This window comes from Nycticebus coucang, chromosome 8 (genome assembly GCF_027406575.1).
Source record: "Nycticebus coucang isolate mNycCou1 chromosome 8, mNycCou1.pri, whole genome shotgun sequence".
In the NCBI taxonomy this organism is placed as follows: Eukaryota; Metazoa; Chordata; class Mammalia; order Primates; family Lorisidae; genus Nycticebus; species Nycticebus coucang.
In genome coordinates, this window is record NC_069787.1 from 90,373,993 (window position 1) to 90,387,204 (window position 13,212).

General features: G+C 41.7%; 1 pseudogene across 1 annotated transcript; it reads right to left on the minus strand.

Annotated features, from left to right (window-relative positions):
• Positions 1-774: 774 nt before the first annotated feature.
• Positions 775-1,798, minus strand: LOC128591387 (ran-specific GTPase-activating protein-like; annotated as a pseudogene). Its single transcript, XR_008381562.1, has one exon. The product of XR_008381562.1 is annotated as a ran-specific GTPase-activating protein-like (transcript).
• Between the last annotated feature and the right edge of the window lie 11,414 nt (positions 1,799-13,212).

The following is a 13,212-nucleotide window of genomic DNA, read 5'->3' on the forward strand; positions in this document are numbered from 1 at the left end:
TGGGCTGGATTCGAACCTGCCAGCTCTTGTGTATGTGGCTAGCACCTTAGCCGCTTGAGATACAGGGGCTGAGCTACACTCAATACATTTTCAAATAAAATGCATGTCACCTATAACCCTTTCTTAGACTAACAATGACAAATTCTGAATATCTGCAGGTCAAATGTAACTCAATACTATTTTTTATAAAATTTAATATTTCTTCAAATAGGATTATCTTTTTCTAGAAGCAATCACAATGCCTAAGAAGATTTGCAGCAATGGGAAGGATTTTTTTCTCTCCTGTAATGAACAGATTAAAAGCTTAATCCCAAGGTCTGTCTCTATGTCCAAGTATAATTGTGATATGAGTCACTCTAAGTAGGTTTTTCATATATACTCAGAACTGTAAGGTATTTGGGGAAAATACCAAAGTTTTGAAAGTTAATAAAAGAGATGACTTTCAGCAAAATTTATGACCCTGGGAGGGATGTCCCAAGTGGATTCTTTTTAGTAAAACATTGGTTTTACTCAGGGGCCATGGAGGCCCAGATTGCCTTGTGGCAACTTTCAGAAGGGCACCCATTCCCATTTTTTTTTTTTTGTTTGTTTGTTTTTTTTCAGGTTCCAAATGGGTTTTTTATTTTGCTACTTTCGATGACTATAAATAAGTGTTTCCACTATGGAAAAGACAGTTAGCACAGTAAATTTTCATGACTGGGGAATGGATTTTCTGAAGTTGTTTTCAATAGGTTAAAAACTTAGAAAAAAACTCCAACCTTAATGTTGGAATTCAGTTCTTTATATAAAGTCCCTTGTAAAAACAAAACATAATAAAAATACCGAAAAGGAGGGGCAGAGCAAAATTTTAAAAAGAAAGGAAATGGAAATAAGACGGTTTACTGCTTCTCCTCAGCTTCCTCCTTGGTCTCCTCCTTCACTGAAAGAGCTTCTAGCTTTTCAGCTACTTTTTCGGCATTATCGTTTTTGCCTGATCCTGCTTTCTTTTCTCTCTCTTCGATCTCTCTCCTGCATTCTTCAAACTTTGTTTTGAATTTCTGTGCATTTTCAGCATTCAGAAGGCGGATGGCCAGCAGCTCCGGCTTGGGACCCTCATCAGCGCAGTCGGCGTGGGTGCTCCGGACCCAGGCACGGCCACTGCCCGCACGGGGCTTCAGCTCCATCCTCGGTGTGATGTAGTGGTTGGCGCAGATCTTCAGGGTCTTGTCCCTCCTCATGAGAAGGCGGATGGTCCCAGCTTGATGTCACCCGTGCCTGGTTCCTTCCATTCTGGAAGATCGTTCTCAGAAGCAAATCGGAATAGCTTTGCACGCATTTTAAAAAGCTCCTCTTCATCTTCTTCCAGCGTTTTAATTTCTTGCTCAGGAACAGAAACTATTGGCTCAAACTGTGGGTCCTGGTTGGACTCATCTGCGTTCTCAGTGGAGGTATGGTGGTCCTCAGGAGTGTCCTTGGCGGCTGGCCTGGCTCGGTCGTCGCAGGTTGCGCGGCCTCTCGGCGGCTGCTCGCAGCTCTTTCCCTCCGCGTCTGGCGCCGGCGCCTCCTGCCCGCTCGCTCTTCCCTCCGCCCCACGACCCGAACCCCGACCCCTGACCCCGGCGGCGGGAAACGCGCCGAGATTCCCATTCCCATTTTTTGTAGTGGCTGACTTCTCAGACACTGAAAGGTCAGCATAAGAACTTAGAGTCCTGCTATGAGAGGCAATAGTATCAGGAAGGGAAAGGCTGGTATCCTTTGGTTTATCAGTGCCAGACTTGACCTGCTGATCAGCAAGAAGCAAAGTGAAAAAATGGCCCATTCAGTCCCTCGGCCTATTTCTCAAGAAGCAAAGGTTACAGCTAATAGAAAGCTGATTTCTTGTCAGTGCTTAAAAGAGAATAATTTAAAGCTTTCTTGGGGCCACAAGATAAAACACTTTAAACAAGGCCTGTCTGGACATCCAGTGAATGAAGTGATGCTCTAAAGAAGCTGGGGTTCAAGTTGAGGAAAACCAGGGCAGATGCCTTCAGAACAAGGAACAAAGCACCCCTGTCATCTTTACCTTTGTGTGGAGGATCACTGCATGCCATGATGGCTCAGTTGCTTTTTCCTTAACAGACATTTAACACATATTTATCAAGCATGTATGTGAAGCAAGTATTTAGGGAGATAGGCTGGCTTTAGTGGTTAAGAGCTCTAGAGCCAGACTGCTGGGTTCAAATCCCAGTTCTAGCACTTAGTAGCCATATAGTCTTGAAGGATTTTCTTTTCTTTCCTTTTTTTTGAGACAGATTCTCACTATGTCGCCCTCTGTAGAGTGTAGTGGTATCACAGCTCACAGCAACCTCAAACTCTTGGGCTCAAGTGATTATCTTGCCTCAGCCTCCCAAGTAGCTGGGACTACAGGCGCCAGGCACAAAGCCTGGCTATTTTTTTGTTGCAGTTGTCATTGTTGTTTAGCAGGCTCAGTGGGGCTCCAACCCACCAGCTTTGATGTATGTGGCCAGCGCCCTATTCACTGAGCTATGGGCACCAAGCCTTTCTTTCTTTCTTTTTTTTTAAGAGATCTGGCTCTGTTGCCCAGGCAGGAGTGCAGTGATACATTGTAGCTTACTGCAGCCTTGAACTCCTGGCCTCAAGTGATCCTCCCATCTTCACTCCTCAAAGCACTGGGACTACAGATAGGCATGAGCCACGCTACCTGGCCTTGAGTGATTTTCTTAATTTCCTTGGATCTTAATTTCCTCATCTGCAAAATGATGGTCATAGTACCTAATGAGAGGGTTTATTATGAAGCTTAAACGGATTAATATCCATTAAGTGTTTAGCACACTGCATGATTCATATTCAGTGCTCCATAGATGTTCATTGCTAGGGTTGCTAGGTGCTGTGACAGATACAAATACAACTCCCATAGGAAAGGGTGCCTAGATGCAACCCCTACAAAGAAATAGATGTCCAGACAAGAACGTTGGATTGAAATTTAATTTTTCCTGTCTTTTATCTATGTTGCATTCATAGTTGTGTAACAGAAGAGGAGTGGGGACTCTTCCCTGACATGGATTCAGAGGAAAGTATAGGGACCTCAGGTAAGTCTTTGCTGCAGAACGACCCAGCTCAGTGAGCATGAGCCCTGAGGCCCATCAACTCAAGGCACAGCTAAACTGGCAGGTGTTTATTAAGCTGGGACTTCAATCAAGGAAGCTCGTCTACTACAGAGATAGGAAGACAAACATTGAGTGAAAGTTGGGCAGTGCCCGTGGCTCAAAGGAGTAAGGCACCGGCCCCATATGCTGGAGGTGGTGGGTTCAAACCCATCCCCGGCAACGAACAAACATTGAGTGAAAACCCCACGTACCAGGCATAAGAGGCATTTTACATGAATTAGTGTACTTATTAGTGACACCATCCCATCATCATTATTATTATCCCCTTTACAGGTGAAAAAATCCAGAGTAGATGATGTGTTCAAGTTCACACACCCAGCTAGTGACTGAGCCTCAGTTCTACCCTAGAACTGTTTTCCTCCTGAGCATATGCATTGGCCATGGTGTGTAGAAGATTCGGTTCCTCTCCTCAAGGAGCTCACGGTCTGGTAAGGACATTACAGATGCACACTCTATTCTATGCCTTCCTGCACTGAATGAATGGGTCAGTAACAGAGGGAGAGAGAGTTCTTCCTTTTCTATACAATCTTGACACTTCCCAGCCACTTAATAGTGTGTGAAGACCAGCTCTTTAAATTCAACAAAAGTAGCAAAAATAATAATTATGATTGATTGTTTACTCTGTCTGGGACTTGGCCAAGCACTTCATAGGATAATCTTATGTAATCCTTCCAGCACAATAATCCTCATTTTAGGGATAACTGAGGCTCAGGGAGGTTGAATAATTTGCCTGAGATTGCACATTTTCAGAGTGGTAGGCCTGGTCTTCAAAGCCAGGTTTCTTCCACCCAGAGCATGAGGTCTTGATGACTAAACTATGATGTCAGAAGGGCTTAGTCTCTCCTGTTTACTTTATACATCCAGTCATTTCTCATTGTTTGTGGTAGTTCTATAAAGGTGTCTTGAACACTGAATCAGCAAACACTGAACAATTGTTCCTAGAGAAAATGCAAGGTTAGGTTCCTATGAGCCTCTAGTCATAGCATTTTTGCCAGCTGATGAATACATAACCTTCTTTCTTGTGTGTTTCTGTTTAAAGACACCTTATGTAATGTGTATTGTTGATTTATTAACATTGAGCCCTCAGCCAACAGCACTGTAACTCATGCCTGTAGGTAGCTCATCTAATGCGCACACTTTCTCTATAGGGCACATCGTGGCCGTGCCTTAGGAACACTAGACAGTGCTTCAACACTATGGTTGGGAGCCACTTGAAATAGTGAAATCACCAAAAAAGCACAAAAATCTAAAAACTGTGACACTGAATAGACTATAAAAAGGACACTGTGTTGAAGAGAAACTTCTCTGAAGAAGACAGGTGCATGGCCTACAGACATATGAAAAAATGCTCATCATCTTTAATCATCAGAGAAATGCAAATCAAAACTACTTTGAGATATCATCTAACTCCAGTAAGATTAGCCTATATCACAAAATCCCAAGACCAGAGATGTTGGCGTGGATGTGCAGAAAAGGGAACACTTCTGCACTGCTGATGGGAATGCAAATTAAATACATTCCTTTTGGAAAGATGTTTGGAGAACACTTAGAGATCTAAAAATAGATCTGCCATTCAATCCTGTAATTCTGGGTATATACCCAGAAGACCAAAAATCACATATAACAAAGATATTTGTACCAGAATGTTTATTGCAGCCCAATTCATAATTGCTAAGTCATGGAAACAGCCCAAGTGCCCATCGATCCACGAATGGATTAATAAATTGTGATATATGTACACCCTGGAATATTATGCAGCCTTAAAGAAAGATGGAGACTTTACCTCTTTCATGTTTACATGGATGGAGCTGGAACATACTCTTCTTAGTAAAGTATCTCAAGAATGGAAGAAAAAGTATCCAATGTACTCAGCCCTACTATGAAACTAATTTATGGCTTTCACATGAAAGCTATAACCCAGTTATAACCCAAGAATATGGGGATGAGGGAGAGGAGGGAGGGGGGAGGTGGGCAGAGGGAAGGGGATTGGTGGGATTACACCTGCGGTGCATCTTACAAGGGAATATGTGAAACTTAGTAAATGTAGAATATAAATGTCTCAACACAATAACTAAGAAATGCCAGGAAGGCTATGTTAACCAGTGTGATGAAAATGTGTCAAATGGTCTATAAAACCAGTGTATGGTGCCCCATGATCGCATTAATGTACACAGATATGATTTAATAATAAAAAAAGAAGAAAGAAAACTTAAAAAAAAAGGATACTGTTTATAGTATGAGAACTGAAATAAGAAGGCAGAGTGTGACCTTGTTCAACCTCAGCTGAGAATGTGCACATAGGGGAACTCAAATTTTTCACCCATGTCTGAAAATAATCTCAAAATTGCTGAGTGTTGATTTCGGGGTTGCATTTGAAGTTTAGCAATTATATCATCTCCAAATGCTCTCAGGTAAAAGTTTTGCAATTATACAAATTCACAAATAAGGAATCCATGAATAATGAGAATCAAGTGTCCTTCCCCATTTAAAAAGACTGCATTTAAAAGACACCTACTGACTGACTACCTACACGTGCCATGAGTGGTGGCAAACAGATAACTAGAAGGGGGTGAAGATTAGAGGCTGTTATGAGAGGCCAGGCGAGAGGGGGGGAAAGCCCAAACTGGGGGATTGTAATAGGTGCAGGGTACAGTGCAGGGATGTAGAAGATACTTGAGAGAGTCACTAACAAAACTCAGAGAGAGAAGGGCAGTCTTGTCAGTTGTGCAGGCAGGTATGGTGACGTTTTCTGTTACAACAATTGGAAAACTCAAGTTGAAGTGGCTTCAATCATTGAGAGACCTCTCTGGCCCCTGTGCAGTGAAGTCCAGAGACAATGTGACCCCCAGGCAAGACTTGATCTGGCAGACCCTTCCATGGCACCAAGCCCCAATTCCTCCCCCAGCTTCCGGTCTCCAATCTTAGCAGGCTTCCCATTGTGCTTCATAGCAGGAAAGAGAATCCGGGATCAAGGATTCCCAGCAGAAGTTCTGTGCTCTGGCTGAATGGTCTCTGTGTGCTTGATATGAAATGAGCCAAGTGGTTTAAGCCAGACCTTAGGCCTTGGGATGGAGGTCAAGTCCACAGACTAAAAGCTCAGAATTAGGTCAAGAGTTGGTTTCCTAAAGGAAAGGCCAGGAGCGGTGATTAGGAAAGAGGGAGGAATAGATGCTGAGAAGCATAATAGATTTTAAACCGACCTGTGTCATAAGGGATTTGATTATCACAGCTGGAGCATTTTCCTCAAAACAATAAGCCATACAGTAGCACGAATCTTGGTGTCTGCCTTCATCGTCATAATGGAAGACTGAAAGTTGTTGCCAGAAGTTGTGAATCTATGTCTGAAATGTGACAGCTCAGGTAAAAATTTACCCAGCTGTGCCACTGATTTATTTTTGGAAAGGTCGCTACAGCACGGAAATAAATGTCAAGTTGGAATTATGTATTGCTCTTGTACTTCTACGTCATTTCCAGCAAGTTTGCCTTACCTAGTGAAGGAAGCGGGGAGGAATGGTGTGATCTAGTTTTTATACCAAGGGGAAGAAATTGTGAAGACAGTGGAGACACCCCTTCCTGGAGATATTTGGCACAGGCTTCTGTGTTACACAAAAGGAGCTCAAAGCAAGAAGGGAGAGGGAAGGGAAAGGAACAGAGGGTAAAGAAGCGAAGTGACACTGATTCAAACAACACTCAAGATGTTAAAGGAGTCCACAAAGAACTCGGAAAATTGGCCATAAAAATTGTAAATACTACCCAAATTAATCCAGGATGCCTAAACTCTGGCAGGTTCCAATAGAGTGGGTGAGGCAAGGTGCCATAGGAAGCAGGTGAGGGTGGCACGGGAGGGACCCAGAAAGATTTGAAAGGATGGTTGGGAAGAGAACTACAGTGTAGGGGAGAGAGAGTAGGAAGGGAGAGAAAAAGAGAGAAAAACCAAAGATACACAAATTAGAAGAAAATCCAGGGGTACCCAGGCAAGAGGGAGCTCTAGAGGGACAGAGATGTGAGTTTGAGAGCGTCTCTGAGGTCAGGTAGCCTGGTCAGTTCATCACAGTAGGCTCATTTCCAGATCCGGGGCCTGGCTGTTACAGTGTTTACCACACCAGCTGAATTAAAACCAAGGCAAAGGAGGCAACCAGAGAAGGACAACAGGGAGCTGGAGGGGAAGACACAAGCGTGAGGGATGTGCAGTGGGTCTGGCTGAAGATCAAATGCCATAAAAGGAAACGTAAGAAATTGCATTGGAAGGAAAGTGAATTTTGCAAGTGTCCTTACTATAGAAGCCTTGTATAACATGGAGGAAAAGGTAGGAACAGTTTTTACAAAGGGACTGAGCCTAGTGTTAAAAAATAATAAATGCCTTTTGTCTTTTAATCATAAACATAACACATGTCTGTTATAAAAACTTCAATGTCTTAATATAGAGAAAAAATGTTAAAGTTTATCTCAACGGGCTTAGCATTTTTTCAGAGATTCTCAACCTTTTCAGAGGCTTCTTTCGTTCAGTTTTTTCCTTCCATTTCCTGTGTCCTTGATTTTTCCTTTTATTTTACCATCTCCACCCTCTTACAAACATATTCATGTGTTCTCTATTCCTTTGAAATGCACCAAGAAGGGCATAACACAAAACCTGAATTCAATCAGGAGAGACATTCCACAAAATACCTGACCAGTCCTCTGTACAAGAGTCAAGGTCCTGAAAGGCACAAGAGATAAGAGGCACTGTCCCAGATTGGAGGAGACCAGGAGACACACCGTATTTTGTATAATGTGCAATGTTTGCCTAAATTTTTGAGAGAAAAATAAGGATGTGCATTATATATGGGTAGCGATAATTCTGTATCAATATAAATGTCTTTAATTCTTGTATTTATGCTTATGTATAAAAATGTAACTCTAAAAAGCAAAAAATGATATCCATATGCAAAATAATACCCTGAAATATGGTAATCAATTTTCATGAACTTATGATGAACTTGCAACAAAAGCATTTTCAGCCAATCGAGAGCAATGTATTTCTCCTTGTACGCTTCAGGTGGGAGCTAGCAGTCTAGCTGATGTTTTTACAAAATTGATTGGAAAATCCCTTGGAAAATGTTGAAATGATTTTCATACACTGCAAGCTTTAAGCTTTGGATTTAAATTAAAAAATTAAAAAATTAAAACGAAAGATAGTTTCCCTGGAAGTTTGGGCCAACAACATGGGTGCAAATTATACATGGGAGTATATTATACATGGCAAAATATGGTAATAAGTCAATGTAATGTGTTTCCTAGACGGGATCTCAGACCAGATAACAGAAGGAAATGCCCTTACTATGATAAAGACTACTACCCTGTTTCCTCGAAAATAAGACAGTGTCTTATTTTAAGGTGTGCTCCCAAAGATGCGCTAGGTCTTATTTTCAGGGGACGTCTTATCTTTCCTGTAAGTAGGTCTTATTTTAGGAGGATGTCTTATTTTCGGGGAAACCGGGTATATACCTGTTTCTAAGAAACAAATTATCCTCTAAACATGGTAGCTTAAAACTACTAAGATTATCTCACATGGCTTCTGGGGAAGGGCTTAGCTGGGTGGTTCTGCTCGAAGGTCTCTCACGATGTCTCAGTCAAGCTATCAGATGGGGATGTAGTGTTGGAGGACTGGATGGGCTTGGAGGATCTGCTAGGCTCTGACCTGGATGTCAGTGCACAGCTTCAGTTCCTCATCATAGAGCCCTCTCTGTGAGGTTACTCAGGATGTGGCTTCCTCCTGAATAAGTGATGTAAGACAGAGAGAGACAGAGAGAGAGAGACCAAGATAACCCTATTTAGAAAGTGGCACGCTATTCCTTCTATATTCTTTTGGTCATAATCAATTATAGTGCAGTAGAGAAGAAACTATACAAGAGTGTGAATAATGGAGTGGGGGAGGAGGTCATTAGAGGTTGGCTACCACAAAGAGTACCTACCACAAACTTAAAGCAAACATTAGAACATCAGAAACAGCCCCATTCAAGTTAGGGACTGATGCCTACATCTGTTATCAACTCTTAGCAAATGTGAAACAAAGCTTTTCTCTCTGAGGATTGTTTGTGGTCTCTAGCATTGTTTGAACTTGACCAGCTTTTCAAGTTGAGTCCTGGTCAGAGGACACAAATAATGTTATGGGTGTGCCACTGGAGAGCTATGCTCCTTTAATGAGAAGGTGAGAAGTAAAGAATATTTCTGAAGATCCATAAATTAGACTGGAAATAAAAAACACCCCCAAAGGCATAAAATCAAACATAAAGTGATGGGCATCAATTACTTTATTGAACAAAAAATCTTATTTTTGCATGCAAAATCATAGAAACTATATCAGTTTATTATGGCTGCTATAATAAATAACCACAAACTTGATTGCTTAAAATATTACACATTTATTCTCAGAGGTCTGGATGTCAGAGACCCAAAATGTTTCACTGGGATGAAATCAGCATGTTAATAGAGATTTCTTCTCTATGGAGGCTCTAGAGGAGGATCCGTTTTCTTTCTTTGTTTTTTTTTAATTGTAAAATATATGTGACATACAGTTTACCATTTTAACCATTTTGTGTACAATTCGGTGGCATTCTCTTTCACATTGTTGTGCAAATATCATCACCACACATCTCCAGAACTCTTTTCATCTTCCTAAACTGAAACTCTGTACCCCTTAAACAGTAACTGCAGGCAGCGCCTGTGGCTCAAAGCAGTAGGGCGCCGGCCTCATATACCAGAGGTGGTGGTTCAAGCCCAGTCCCGGCCAAAAACTGCAAAAAAAAAAGTAACTGCTTCTCTCTTCCCACTCCCCACTCTCTGGCAACCACTATTCTACTTTCTGTCTACAGGTTTGATTGCTCTAATACTTTATATAAAAGAATCATATAGTACTTGTCCTTTGGTGACTCACTTATTTCACTTAGCTTTAGATTCATGTTTTAGCATCTGTCAGAACTTCCTTCCTTGAAGGCTGAGTAATACTCCATTGTATGCATATACTATGTTTTTTATCCATTGATGGACACTTGGGTTACTTGCACCTTTTGGCTGTAGAGAACAATTTGTGATAAACGTGGATGTACAAATATCTCTTTGAGGCCCTGCTTTCAATTTGTTTGGGTATCTACCTGGAAGTAGGATTTCTGGATCACACAGGAGAATCTGTATTCCTGCCTATTTCACTCTCATCCTTATGAGCTGCTCTGCTCTACTTGCATTCCTTGGCTCAGGGTCCCTTCCTTCCTCTTTTAAACCAGCATCTTGCTTCAGTGGTCACATTTCCTCTTCTGTCTCAAATTTCCCTCTGTCTCCCTCTTATAAAGACACTTGTGATGGCATTTAGGGCCACCTGGTAATTAAGGATAATCTCTCTATCTCAAAATCATTAATTTAATCACATGTGCAAAGTCTTTTCTGCAATATAAGGTGACATTCCTGGGTTTCAGAGAGAGATTAGGACCTGCACATCTCTGGGGACCACTACTCACCCCCACACAAGCTAAGAGAAAAAGTAAAAGGAATACAGAAACATCATGAAGAGAAAAGCCTATAAAATCCCACTGTGCCTAGAGATCATCGCAGGAAATAGTCTGGGACGAATTCTCATAGGTTTCTTCCCGTGAATATACTAACAAATGTCTTTCTTTAATTTCCTTTCCTTTTTTAAAAAAATCAATAGTGGGATAACACGCTGCAGAGCTCAGTGACTTGTTTCTTTCATTTAATAATGTATTAAAGCAAGCTCTTTTACGAGCGAAACAGATTTACTTTCATGCTACTATCTTCTTTGAAGTAAAAATAGCAACTTTCCAGTAAAGCAATGACTTTTAGAAAAATTCTGTAATCTTCTAGCAATGTCATCGTTAACTTTAATTCATAACAGGAAAGAGAGATTTTGAATCAAAATAAGGGTAGAGGTTGTCTTTTAGGTAAATTAGAGAAAGGGGCACTCTAGTTATACATAATATATGGATGTAGCATGATGTATCTGAAGTCTAACTTGCAGTAAGTTGGGGAGGTTAATATGCCAGTTAGTGTTTTCCTGGTACCACTTTAAATTAAGTATCTGGTGTTGGGGGTGGAAGAGATCAAGATACTTGGGGGTATAATCTTGGCTCTGCCATCAACCTGATGTTTGGCAAACCTTAGGCAAACCACGTCCAATCTCTGAAGCTTGGTATCCTCCTCTTTGAAGAAAGTGGGTTGGACTGGACGCTCTAAGGTCTTTGTCCTCCTCCATTCTGCACTTTGGGAAGAGTACTATTCTGGCAGGCTGGGGTTTTGAATACCAAACCTTTTACTAACTTTTGCTATAGGACCTTGAGCAAGACACTCAGCTCTGGTTGGGCTTCAGGTTATTCATCTGTAAAATGAGCAGACTAGATTGAAAAAGACCTAGATCTTTTCTAGCTCTCACATTCTAGGATAGTGAGTCTCAAACTTGAAAGTGCCTAGAATCACTTTGAGGTCTTGTTAAAATACAGACTCAGATCACCTGTTCTGGGCTGGAGGCGGAGCTTTTCATTTCTAGCAAATTCCCAAGTGAGGCTGATGCTGATCTAGAGACAACGCTTTGAATAAAAAGGTATCTGGATTTTGAACTTTCAAGAAACTTTGTTAGAGACATGGAAATGGGCGAAGGAGAATACTGGGTGTCCCTTGGGTGGAGTGCTGGTTGGGAGATACCTGATTCTATAGGGGTGTGCCCCTTTGCTTGCCTTCCTACGGATTAGCTATTGCTCAGCTCTGTAAGAACAAAAGCTAAGATGTAGAATAGAAATACAGTAGCCCTCTTTAGCCATAGTTTTGCTTTTCCTTAGCTTTGTGAGGCCAAAAAATATTAAATGAAAAATCCCAGCAATAAATAATTCATAAGTTTTAAGTTGTGAGCCCTCTGAGTAGCTTGATGAATTCTCATGCCATCCTGCCTGGGATGTGAACCATTGGGAATTATCCTTCTGTTCAGCATATCCATGTTGACTTAGTGCTCCCGGATATCAGATCAACAATCAGAAGAACAGTGAGTACTGTATAATAAAATATTTTCAGAGAGAAAGACTACATCTGCCTTTATTACAGTATATTGTTATAATTATTCTATTTCATTAGTTACTGTTGATCTCTTACTGTGCCTAACGTATAAAAATTTTATCATAGGTATGTATGCACACACACACACAAAACCCCCAAACCCAGAGTGTATACAGGGTTCTATACTGTGCGCAGTTTCAGGGACCCACTGGGGATCTTGGAACATATAACCTGAGGATAAAGGGGTACTACTGCAGTAACAAGATGAATTTTGTTTGGTAGCTCTGTAAAAACAATAGTGGTTCCCAAACATTACTTTTTTTTTTATCCTATAGGATATCAACTGATTTTGGATAATTAGCAAATTCATTAGTATTCTTGATGGCCCACATATGTGTTCTTCAAATTCTCTTTTAAACAGGATTTTACCTTTCTTTCTTTCTTTTTTTTTTTTTTGGAGACAGAGTCTCACTATGTCGCCTTGGGTAGAGTGCCATGGAGTCACAGCTCACAGCAACCTCAAACTCCGGGGCTTAAGAGATTCTCTTGCCTCAGCTTCCCAAGTAGCTGGGACTACAGGTGCCGGCCACAACTCCCGGCTATTTTGTTGTTGTTGTTTGGCAGGCCCAGGCTGGGTTCGAACCTGCCAGCTCCAGTGTATGTGGCTGGCGCCCTAGCCCCTTGAGCTATAGGCGCAGGGCCAGACTCATTGATTTTTTTTTTTTTTTTTGTAGAGACAGCGTCTCACTTTATCGCCCAGGGTAGAGTGCTGTGGGTCACACAACTCACAGCAACCTCCAACTCCTGGGCTTAGGTGATTCTCTTGCCTCAGCCTCCCGAGCAGCTGGGACTACATGCGCCCGCCAGAATGCCTGGCTATTTTTTGTTGCAGTTTGGCGGGGGCTGGGTTCGAACCCTCCACCCTCGGTATATGGGGCCAGTGTCCTACCCACTGAGCCATAGGCACCGCCCCAGATTCATTGATTAACTGATTACAAGCAAGAAACACTTGCAAGGTGTGCGGTGATCATAG